This window comes from Megalops cyprinoides, chromosome 10, assembly GCF_013368585.1.
Source record: "Megalops cyprinoides isolate fMegCyp1 chromosome 10, fMegCyp1.pri, whole genome shotgun sequence".
Classification (NCBI taxonomy): domain Eukaryota; kingdom Metazoa; phylum Chordata; class Actinopteri; order Elopiformes; family Megalopidae; genus Megalops; species Megalops cyprinoides.
This window is the reverse complement of record NC_050592.1, coordinates 22,126,344-22,139,361: the sequence shown is the minus strand read 5'-3', so window position 1 is coordinate 22,139,361 and position 13,018 is coordinate 22,126,344. Positions and strand designations below refer to the sequence as shown.

General features: G+C 39.2%; 1 protein-coding gene across 1 annotated transcript in view; it reads right to left on the bottom strand.

Moving 5' to 3' along the window:
- cpne4a (copine IVa) overlaps window positions 1–12,413 on the bottom strand; it is a 67,921-nt gene extending 55,508 nt beyond the window's left edge. Inside the window, exon 1 of the mRNA XM_036538355.1 lies at window positions 12,204–12,413. The gene's annotated coding sequence lies outside the window, so the exon portion shown is untranslated. The remainder of the gene's footprint in view (window positions 1–12,203) is intronic.
- Between the last annotated feature and the right edge of the window lie 605 nt (window positions 12,414–13,018).

Here is a 13,018-nt window from a genome sequence, read left to right as displayed (position 1 = left end):
GTGGAGGGGCAGATGCACAGGTACAAAGCAGAAAGAGATCAGCCTGGTGGAGAGCAATCCTGCCAGCACAGCAGATTGAGCAGAGTTTAGTCAGACAGAGAGACAGACAAACAGATGGACCGTGCCGGACAGCCAGGGGCAATTCTTGTGGCCAGGGTTCGAATTACAGGGGAGACTGAGGGGGGTCTGACCCCCCGAATTGAGACTTGGACCCCCCCCAAAAATTACAGGTAAGAAGGATATATAAATGCTTCGACCCCCCCGCACTGTTGTTTTTACCTCTTTTGGGGGGGGAGTCCAAGTCTTAATTAGGGGGGTTAGACCTCATCCAATCCCCCAACCCTGCTTGTGGCACATGTGGCGCTGAACCGGTGTCTGCTGATTCACCCCCCTGCAGGGTGCCAGGTGACCCACGGCGAGTCGTGCTCCCTGACTGATTAACCAGGAGGTGACATTTACAGGTCAGGTCAAGTGTGAGCAACAACTGTGCCATGTCCAGGAATATAGAAAGCAGTTGTCATATTTCAAATATGTGACACTACATATTTTTTATTTTATTCTGGACAATTGTGTGGGGACCAGTTGAGCATTCACTATGGGTGACTCAGTGGTTATATTTGTTTTTGTGTTTAGTACCATATATTGAACACAGTGAGACACATTGTCCATGTGATTGTATTACATTCAACCAGTTTGGTAAAAGGAACAAAAGAATCAAGGTCAAAATTGAAACACAAGGTGATTAGACTGCTCTTGCAGGAACAGCATTAATGTTAGGATTCAGTTAGCTCTGATAGGAAGGAGGAAGGAGTTCTAATCAAACAGGTCCCTCTTTTATAATTGGATTTAGACAGATGCTTGTGGCAAATACAGCCTGATAGGTTAATAGCAAGTGACAGAGCACAATAGCAGTCCTGAGGCTGATCTCAAAGCAATTAAACACACTTTGGAAAAGGAAGAATAAGACCGATCTACTGCCAGAGCCCATGCTATCACTCCAGGCAACACCATCTCAGGTGGATAATTTGCAAACACCTATTTATCTTAATGTAAAGAGCTCATTATGTTGTTTAACCACTGATAGTCTGTGTAAGGCAAGCAGTGGCCAAGTAACTACCAGGACTGCCATTCTGTGATTATGTATTTTGATCACCTACTCATAGTGTAACTAAGCTGTGAGCAAAGAATACTTCCCACAGAAACAGAAAGGGCTGATTGGCCAGATAGCGTCAAATTTAAATATTTGTACAAGTTCACACACAATTCTTAACCTAATACAGAAGTTTCTGTCATTCTAAATTATCAGGCAGCAATGCCCCTTTGTTCAGAACATCTTTTTGGAAAGAGCTGTTAATTGTAGATTGAATAAAACCAAGCATGTAATTCTATATGACACCACTGCTAAAGAATCAGCTGTTTACCTGATTTGTAAGTTGGTGGCAATCAGTCAAATCAGAAGCAGCTTTCAACAAATAAATATAGCATTCACAGGGAGGCAAGGACTTCTCATTGGAACGTATTCCAGTAAAATGGTGTTACTTGCTGTTTCTCAGTCTAAGGCCTTGTGTTGTGTTGACCTTGTAATACAGTTCCACATTTCACTCACATAAACAACTGTAGAAATCCAAACAAAAGGGAAAAAATGAATCCAAAGAATAGTTTAGCTTTAAAATCCACTGTAAAAGATTTATAAACTGTGAAACTACATGAAGGTGTCAATACAGCAATAATCATTCTTCTCTAGACTCTACTCTATGAGATGATGAGTGCACAGTGCATCTGAATTACAGTGTAGGTCTGATAAATAAGGAACAAGTCAATGAAATGATATCTCCTGAAATACTGGAAAACAATCCATCATACCTACAACAGTGCTATAATAGAATAGAATAGAATAGAATGTATCTTTATTATCCACCAGGGTGGAAATTTGTCTTCAGCTCACCGAACACAAGAACAACAACATAAGAAACAGACGGGTAGTTAATAAAACTTTTCAGATCTGACAGGGCTACACATTAAACACCACAATCTGCACAGAAGAAAAACCAAAAAAGACTCAAATTCCTTCTCCCTCACAGTTTCCCCATTATTCTTTGATCTTTTTGAGTCACAACTTGATAACACTGCAAAGTTTCCAGTATGATTTATCCCTGAGATGATACTGCAGTCGCACAAGATGGTATCTTACGCATTGTAGTACCACAGCCTTTGTGAAAATATGTGACTTAAAAATGCTAGCTGTGCATCTATGATTCAAGCAGAGCAAAATCCTGCAACCGAAATACAGAAACTTTCTACGTGCTACAGCAGAAAACACAGACTCTGACAAACCTCACAGCAAATGATGCAACAGTTCCTTTACCAAGAGACTAGGCCAATGCAAATCCCAGCTAATCCACGACTGTTCTTGCTATATTGCTGTAACACTGTAACAATGTGCTACTTTTCTTGTGTCACCACAGAACTGTAACAACAACACTACATATTATAATTATAAACTGGAATTCTGTTCATCTTATTAGTGCTTTTTCTAAATGACATTCACGCAAATCTGTTTCATGGAACCAGAAGAGAAAATAACAACTTGCGACCAAAATACAAGACCTCTACTGCAATTTCAAATATAAGACTTAAAATAAATAGCCTTAAAACACTAAATATCCATGCAATGAAATGTTAGCCCTTTGTAAAACTCCTGACCTATGTGCTGCCCAGCATTTATAAATGCTGACTTTCTGGACTTAATCATCAACCAGTTGGCACATTTCACTGTAAAATTGGTTGCCTTCAGTATTCACTTTCTGTTGAAATCTGTTGAACTTTTCAAAATGCAATAAATGAGCAGCAAATACACACGTTAAAACATCAGGTATTGACTTTTCCTTGATGAAGTATTTTTTAGTTATTATGAAGATATATATTTGTAGCTATTATAAATTGTCATAGACCATTTATGCAGAAAAGGAAGGTTAAAGATAAATTTATATGCTTTAACTATTATCATCTTTGTTTTCAAATATATTACAAACAGCACTCAATAATAAAACAGCTTTAACTGGCAATACTGTCATAGACATCACGGTCAAAGCACCACCAGTTTCCTATTAAGGATTTTGGGAAGAAATGCTTTGTAGTTCACTGTGATAAAATGGGAGTGTAAACACAAGTAATGGAGGGTATGCCTAATTCACTTAGCTTACACTTACTTAAGAGGACACAGCATGTCCCTTTGGGGAGATAACACAGTCATGAATAAGGTGTCATGCGGCAGTGAATGGGGACAAGGGTGAGGTTCACTGCACAGCCCTTCTGATCCCTTTGGACCTGGTGATCCACCATGGTCCTCTCCCTGCTCCAGTGATCATGAAAAATGTTGATGCGGTAAATGGCCAAACTCAGTCGCTCACTGTCAGCTGGTAAGAGGGGCCATTAGAGGCTGCACTTAATGACTTGATAATGTAATGAGGCAGGATAAACTCTCTGCACTCTAAACGTGTTTGATCTGTTCCCTTTTTGAAGGGATTCGAGGGAGACATTGTAACATCTCTGGCAGACATTTGAGACTACATTGTACTTGTCATTAACTTCATGACATTACTGTAGCCAATATAGTTCTTGTTTATTTGTACTTGTTTATTTTAAATGCCTGATCATACCATTCATCTAAAAAATATGTTATGTATGATTAAACATCACTTATTTTTTAAACATTTAATCAACAGATAGTAAGCCGGTCATAAACAAGTAATATGATTTTTATTGCTATACAACTGTCAGAATGTGACTCAATTTTCAAAAGTGTGAAAAATTAGCCTAAGAAGCTGACATTTAATTATAGAAAACAGATGTTAACATAGGAAAAGTACATTTTAAAATAAATTATTTCTAAATGATTTGACTCTCTAAAATTAGATGCTTGTTAACTATTGACTATGTGCCCTCTATTATTATTTTGTGTACTTAATAAAAAGTTAAGCTTAATTCATTAGTAGAAATGCATCAAAAAGGCAAATGCTAACATGCATAACTACATGCATTTGCACACTTTTTCTTCCAAGGTTTATGTTTTATTGTTTATCAGGGAATACTTAACTTTTGGGGGCTTTTTTTCATTTTTATTTCAATTTTTAAAAATTAACCTCATTAATCTAACTTTAACAACGGGGCCTGCAATAAAATCTGATTTTACATTCCAGACCAGATATTATTCCAGCAGGAAGAAGAGAAACAAGAGCATGGGTTGCAATGTTTCTATTGTAAATATTCATTGTACAACATCCACTCAGTCCACTACTGATGGGAAACAGGGTTCAGATCAGGTTGTCAGGACGGTCCTTGCTAAAGTGCACTTCCGCATCAAACACGTTACTACCAAAACAGCTTCCATTTCCCTCACAGCTTCCACAGTATTAATCAAATGCACAACTCTGTCTTGTCTTTGCATAGCAAGGCACTGTTTCTTTTTTTTTACTGCTGCATTTAAGGCAAGCACCCCTTTAGTAAGAACTTTGGTGCCTGCAGGGCTATTTTCACCCCAGTGTGATGGTGTAGAAGCACATTTGGACCAGTGTGTAAGGACACACTTTGAGGGGCCTGCTTGGCACTGTGTTGAGGATTAGCTAGGAAACAACTGCAGGGATGATATGCTGAGGGAGGCTTTGTCAAGTCTGAGTGGAAATTCTCCCCAATCACGCAGTGCAGGGCAAGAGGTTAGTGTCTCAAGCTTATAGAGCCACCGACTGAGGACCCAGTCATCACTCCTCATTCTGCCCCTGATCTGTCTGCCCTATATGAGAAATAGAGGGAAACAGCCTGGTGTTATTAAGCAGTCTGGCGTTGCACCTTCCTCTCCCATTTTCCACGATGCCTTGCTCAAGGCTGACCGTGGACTAATACCTCCACTTATCCTGTTGAGGAGCGCCCTACAACACTGCTGTGATTGTAACTCATACCAATGCAGCCATCTACCATGCGTGCACCTGAGATGCTGTGCATGGCATCTACCAAAGGCCTGTGTCATTTTCCTACTACAGAGCCAGAGCCCCCGCTGTCAAAAGGCTTTGCATGTGGAGGGTGGGGGCCACGGCAGTGGCGAGGACATTTCTGGTGATGTGTGTGTCATTTGTTGCTGTGCTCTGTCAACATAACGACTGTGTTTCTTAGTGAAGGCGTGGCGCTTTTCCTATTTCATATGTTGTTTTGTGTTTTGCCATTTAGTGTTCAGTTTTGTGAACTATTAAACAATTGGTCATTTTTTTACATTAATTTTTGTTTTTATATTTTGTGAGCTATTGAAAAGATTAGTCAATGCACACTTAAAGCAGAGCATTTTCTTAAGACGCTACCCCACCAGCTGACAGATTCGGTTTGCAATCTATATCGTTACTACACACGTACACACACACACACACGAGCATGCACATACGCACACACAACACACGCACAATCAGCCCTCTCCCTGATTGTCAGAGCCCTGATCTCTCCACCGTGTTCTTTTCCTCCCAAGCAAAGCATGACATCCACAGGATTATCCTGCCACTCCCAGGATTTACAGAAATTAAGTTCTCACCTTCTCAACGCAAAAAAGAAACATGGCCAATGATTGCCTTTCAACAGTTCAAGAAAGACTACGTTCCACTACATTTTTGGGAAAACAATGTAATATTACACCATTCTGATAATAATATATACTTCTTTTCTGCAAGCATTAAAAAGCCAGATATTGGTGTTAGAAAAAAAAAAAACCTCAAGTGTTCATGTTAACATGCTTGTTGAGCTTTGCTGTAGTGCAACTTGCAACTTGCATATGCAATATGAAACATCAGAGGTCCACTAACAAGTTATAAATGAGGGATGCATGTACATCATTGAATATGTCATATGTATTACACCCATACACCTTACTAACTGTCTCATGCCAGGTTGTTTCTCTCCTCATTTCTCCTCTGTCTACTACAGCAAGCGGGCCATTCCTCAGCACTAATCCAGTAACAGGTCAATGGCCACTGCCTTAAAATTTGCAGTCTCATGGTAAATGTTGCTTTTCTATAGCACATAAGTCAAGTGCATATGAAAATAAAACAGCAAACAGTTTAGTTCATGTATGTGTACAAAGCCAAAGGCACTCTTTAACACTAATGGCATTATTTGGTTTTAAATGTATTTTGGAGCAATTGAATTGCAGGTGATAACTGCTAAAGGGATTTGAGTGAGGTATCAGCCCAAGCGAAGCAGCTTTGCATATCTAGAACTGCACTGTGAGAGAGAGGCTGACACGAATACTTGTATCTCTCTCTGCACCTTCAATAATTGATGTTTTTCATGTGTGGGTCGGGGAGGGGGAGGCATTGATTAATTTTAGATTAAGGCACGCGTTCAGCAGGTAATGGCTTAGGCAGTTCTATTCATCGTCATCAGATGGCACTATTCCTCCTGAATCATTGAACTGCCATTTAAAGTTTTACAAATGTCTTCAGCTGAAATGATGCTTTGATTCCAAGCCAAATACATTTGGTCACATGAATATTAATCTGACAATTATAGTGACACACAGTCAATGAATTATATTTTGAAAACAGCCTGTTAATCCAAACAGAATAATGGTATGCAAGCCAAATGTCAAATAAATAGTGAATACGAGAAACCACATCATTACTATGTCATAAGAAATTATTTTTCATAGCAGAAGCAGGTTTCCATGTTAATGTTACTATGCCTTTGCAAACTGTACATTGTTTTGTCAGGGATGACTATGATGTCTGAACACGCACATAAAAAAGCATTATCACTACATGACATTGTTACAATCATGCTTTGACAACTTTGTGATTCTGTATTATGTGATTATATACAGTATGTCTGACATAAGCAATTCAGTCAATGTTCACTACCACTAATATATTGTCAATATTTTACATATATTAGAAAATATATTTAAAAATATATTTTCTAATATATGTAAAATATTGACAATATAATATAACAACATAATATTTCCACTAATCATCCCCATTGCAGACCGTAATGACCAAAAACAGAGCCTACTGCAGCCTCCTGATTGGTACAAGAATAATTATAAATTCACTCCGGCTATGTTGCAATATGTCATAGCTTGAGGAAAGATTATCAAACCTTTCCCTCTCACTGATTAGCAAATGACATGTTTGATACCACCTATAGACAGGTGTCTGATGAGTTGCAGTTTGCCGAGAGCAATGTGACAAGTGAACCCTTGCCAATCAACCCATCTACCTACATGGCATCCCTACTGTTATTGGCAGATGACACACCCGGACTCAAACCCTGGCTGTAGAGCTTGGCCAGCAATCAAAACGAGTGCCTTGCCATCTGAGACCCTTGAGAACCCTGATATATTTTTAACTTGACAGGTTTAATTCTCTGTGCATGTATGCATGTGTGTGAGACACAGAGAGAGAGAGCTAAAAACAGTAAAGAGAGTCTCTCTACTAGACCATAGGTGTGAAACAATCACATTGCTATGCCCAGCTGCTTCTCCAGCAGTAGGATTGTTATCAGACGTGATTCATTTCACATGCTAGTCAAACACTCATGACCTTCACAAACGATTACAGAGTAAAAAAAAATGGTGCAACACAATGCAATACACTCAAAGCAATGTTTCAAAGGCACTGACAGCAAATTCAGCTTTCCTGCAAAAATAAAATGCGTGTGGATCTCATGAGAGCATCACATGGAGGTCATTGTGCCATCTGCTAAATCTGTGTGCTTCCACCTCCCTTTTACTGTAAACTGTAAACATCAGCACAGCTATTTCTGAACAGCGCTGCAAAAATGAACAACAAATACATAACGGCCCTGGACCAGATGTTTGAATTTCTGATGAACAATGGCCATTTTCTGTCAGATTACAATGCTGCTGTTGTAAAATTCTTCTAATTCTTATTTTGGTACCAGAGATTGATTAAATTCCGGATCAAATCAAACAGACCTCATTAGTCCTTTTTTTCCCATTCATTTACCTAGACAACCAAAGTAATTATTCACCTAGATGCAATCTGCTCATCAGCCGTTACAATAGCTTGTTGATGCTAACAAGGCCACCTGCAAATTTACAAACGATTGCTCATTATTCTTAAGGAAGTAGACAAATTAGGTTGTGAATTAATGATTAGCATTAAACACTCGAGTGGAAATGGAAAAACAAGCCAATTCAGGATGCACCAGTGACAGTCAACCTGCTATCACAGCCACACTAGAATTTTATCCCAATGTTAAGACCTCCTGTTAGTGGTGGTTGTTATTTTACATGTCAGTGGGTTGATGATCTCAGAAACAGAGGCGGTAACTACCCTCAGTCAGAGAACCATTTACTGGTACAATTTTCCCTAAACCAAACCACTACACCAAAAGTTCTCTGAATACACTTAGTCCAGGTTCAAGAGGATTCATTTTTCTAGAGGCTACTTCAATGTAACGTAACTCTCATTAATGTAATGTAACTCTAAGTAGGAAACAGACAAAACTGTCTTCAAGGAAGGGGTGGGGGATGTATAGTCCACTTAAATCCTTAAGCATGGAAACACAGATCAATGTTGTTTCCCGCATCCCCTGATAATACCATTATATTGATACTGTAAACACATGGAGGAAACACAGTACTGATTTTAGGCCTGGACAACTCTAATGAGGGTATCTGATTTTGACTGCATTTAGGAATGCCGTGTCCTACCATGCACACACACACACACACACACACACAAAGTTCGTAATACTCAATACAATCTGCATGATTCCAATGGCACAGCATGCAGATCCATAGTGAACATACTGGATATATTGTGCAGCTCCACACCATTTGTTGGGATCCCTGTGGAGAAAAAAGTGCCACTCTGCAGGTGCTGCGAGCACCCCTCTAGCCACATATCTGTAGCGGAGTTCTTTCCTGTCATGGTCTCTCTGAATCTCTTCAAACTAAATACGTCTCTTTCCACTTCAGTGAACTTCATTTTCTCCTTCAAATCCTTCTCACTTACAGTATGCTGTGGCTTGTGGCAGCAAGAGAAATAGTATGTAAGGTCAACATAAGCAAATTGCACCCTAAAAATGTTGATGTCATTTCTCTCAAAGGACCTGGAGACTATCAGTGTCTGCAGTGGATAAACAACTTGCCGAATTGAGCAGAGTGGGCCGAGTGAGTCAGTTAGCAGGGCATTCCCTCGAACACAGACTGAGCCCATGGCTCGCGTTCGACATCGGGTTTGTCATTTGCTTACATTGACCAGAAGAGCAGAGGAATAAATTGACTGCATTCCACCAAGGGACAGGGGTGGGTAGGTCAGCCAGGGTTTGGTTATGTGATTCATCAGGCGCCTGTGAGTTGCACGGATGATGTCAGTGGAGTAGTGACTATCCTCCAATAAGCACCACTCAACTGAAATGTGACGTGATTAGTAGTGTGAGTGTAGTGTAGTATCGCAATTTCCCTTGCTTCAGTGCTCTTGCACAAGGTTGTTGCTGTATAAAGAAGAAAAAGCATTTTAAAAATTAAGCATATTTGAGCCAACCTTATTCTATTCATTTTTTTTTTACTTAAAATGGTTCTGAGTGACCAGTGTACCATGTATATTATGGTAATATAAAATGAGGTGAAAATCACAACTTCAGTGTAAAGCAGTCCTTGATGGTGTCATAAAAATAAACGACAGATCTGCATTCTGCACGTACACCTATATATACAGAAATCAGACTACTGGAGGCATCATTAAATACTAATTATTTTTATCACAAATTAAGCTAAAAACGTAACATTTTATTTAATTAAAGTGATTGGTATTTTGTGATACTGTATGTGCTTATCTGTTCGTCTGTAAACAGGAAGAGTTATAAATTGATTTTGAATAAAGTTGGTGAGAACAACAGGTTTTCAGACAAGAAAGCTTGATACAACAGATATGTACGGTGATAGGGGTATGTGCTTTTCTAAGCGCCAGTTTAGTTGCCTACTGTGAATGTCCTGTAATTAATCTGTGCAGCACTCCTTCCTCTAAAAATGCCACGTACATGCTTAAATCATGTGGCTGTGGGGGCAGGTGAGGGCAAGTGCCTGGCATACACAATCTCTCAGGAATCAACAAAATGCAAAACACAACTCCTCCTGGCATTCCTTCATCTGAGATTATCAGGCACACTATGACCTGACATGTTTGCAAGGAGGTGGAATGAATATGTATTTTTCCACACATTAACTTTTTTGGAAAAGTGGGAGGTCTGCAGATAACCGAAAGTGTATGCATGTTAAGTGATGGGGACGCTGGACTGTAAACCAGTATTAGTCCTGCTGTATGGTACTAGCCCATTAAGAAAGCCTGTTAAATTGACGTGGATCACTTTAAATTAAGTCAAATGATCCATGATAAAATGTCAATGATAAAAATGAATGATGCGAGCAGTATTTTAAAAGCAATCTATTTGTCCTTAAATCGATGGCACTTTCTTCTATATATTTACACGGTTCGTTTGAGACAAGACAAAAACGTTTGAATAAAATCACATATGATTTTCAAGGTGAATACATATTCCACTTCAAGTCTTTATGGAGCATAGGGCATTGGTTTCTCCTCAAGTAAGGCGCAGATCAAATGTTCTCAACTGTCAGAAAGAGACGCAAAGTACTGTTAGCATTCGGTGCGCCGACGAAATAAACTCATATTTGACACTAATGCTTAGATATTTGTTCATTTAAATGACAGAAATTAATAACATCATATCCATGCCACTTTATTTCGTCAACTTTCAATATCCGATTCGTTATATTGCTGTCATGTATTAGTTTCCATAACTGCGACTGAAATGGCTGTTTTGAATCGTTGTGTTGCTTGTTCGCCCCCAACCGGCGATCACGCAAATCACCAACGCTTCTAAATTTTCCCATGAGACCAAACTGCGAAAATCTCAACGACAACAAAAATTTAATGTAACCAAAAGTCACTGAAATGTATTGTGTATTTATATAAGTGCACGCATTATAACCTTCTTCATGCAAACAGCATCTGTTTTCTTTCACACACAGTTTAAAGTTATTAAGGACATATGAAAATGGAATTTAATTTTTAGGACAAATAATTATAACCGACCATTCAAAAGTTGTCTCCTTCGAGAAAGCTTCTCCATTGCACTTTTGTCTCCAGTTTCACCAACTTTGTACCTGATAGGCCATGGCGCTATATGTAGATATATTTACGTTGACGATACACATCTGGAACTCGCAGTTAAGCGCACTCTACAGTTAATTTATACTGCGTGATTCCACTCTACTGATAGCGAAGCTGTTCGTAGATAATGCGGGTGAAATTGCCCGTGGTTACGGAGTCTTAAGCGTTGAAGCTTGATAGAAAGACTTCGACAAAATCGGTTGATCTCGGTGTCAACAATGTTAGCATAAAAGGTGCAGTTTGGGATTCTGACAATCCAACCGTCAAGACGTATCGTCACAGACATCCAAAAATTACCAGAATGTTTCACGAGAATGACAGAATCATACGCCATGAATCACACCCCTTCTGAAGAAGGGGTGACATTGGGGGAAAGGCTTGAGAAGCCCAGTTTTCCAACATAAAAATTTATCGTATGGTTCCCACATCGTGGTATCCATGAAAACTACAGGTTAAATTTGGGTTTTGCCTAAAACATGTCATCTATTCTGAATAATCTTGTCGATTCTCTTGACTTCAACTACGCATTTCATGGGAGAGACGGTGCTACACTATCTGTTATAGATAAAGATAACGGAGTGATAAATGTAGAGATAGAAACTCATTTGTTATGAATGGTAAGCAAAGCATAGTGCAAGGATGTGCATCAGCAATAATTCTTCAAATATCTGGGTGCTGGTTTCAACACCATAAATAGCCTAATGTTATTTTACCTTAGACACAATGGAAAAATAAATCTAATATAAAAGTTTACATTTATCTTTTCGTTGCAATAGTGTGCCACTTTGAAATAAAGGATGCCAAAGCTCACTATATTGAGATGGCACCCTGGGTGATATTGTAAAAACTTCCAGAGAAACTTTAATAATTTATCACAATGCACAAGCAAAATTAACTGCTGTGAATGCCTAACACAAAAAGCGAACAGATATTCCACCGATGTCATTAAACATGCATTGCTCAGCGCATCTTTAAGCAGTAATGTATGAAGGCTTGAAATAAACTCACCTTCAGCTAACATGAAAAATATTCCCGACCAGATGCTGCAAGAAAAACTTCCTTGCTCAAACGTTGTGATATGGGTAAAGTCGGCTTTGAAAGGCGAACGCTCCGTGCAGGGAGTCTAACTCCATCCTCAATCCATTGTTTATATCAGTGCTAGGAGAACCAGCCCACTCGAAGGTAAATGGAGTTTGTCTCACTCCGAAGCCGCCTCTCCTCTCCTCTTCCCTCCGTGAAAGATGGTTAGAGCGAAGTCTCAGATGCTTCTACAAGCTCACTTTTGCACCGATGTTCATACAGAGGGTTAAATTGTGCAACCCCTTCCTTTGACGACAGTGCACTCTAGTGGAAAATAATTGCAGGCGTCTAATTTTCTATGGACTTGCATGGACGTGGTGGATGTTGAAAGTTAAATAATTGCTGTCACGACGTATTTAGAGGAATGTGCCACGCTCAGTCTTGTCAGCTCTTGACATTGTGTAAAGTCATAAGAGCTTGTCAATACATATGCAGCTGTAGTCTAAGACATACCTATTTCCGTTCAGTTTTTAAAAATATTTTTTATTGCTTAAATCCCATTTTTAAAGCAATAAATACAGCACAAGTAACTCAAACGAATCTAAAACCACAGCTGGTTTAATCACATCTGGATAATATCTGAAACACAAATCTGTGTTTTTTCCCTTGCAAGGATTACAAGTTGGAACCTAATATGAGTGGAAAAGACATGTGAACTGAAGTGAGACGGAGTGTGAACCAGTTAATCTCCAGAGCATTGGTGTGTGGACAGTGAGTGCCCAGCTTGCATGGCCAAGGCAGGC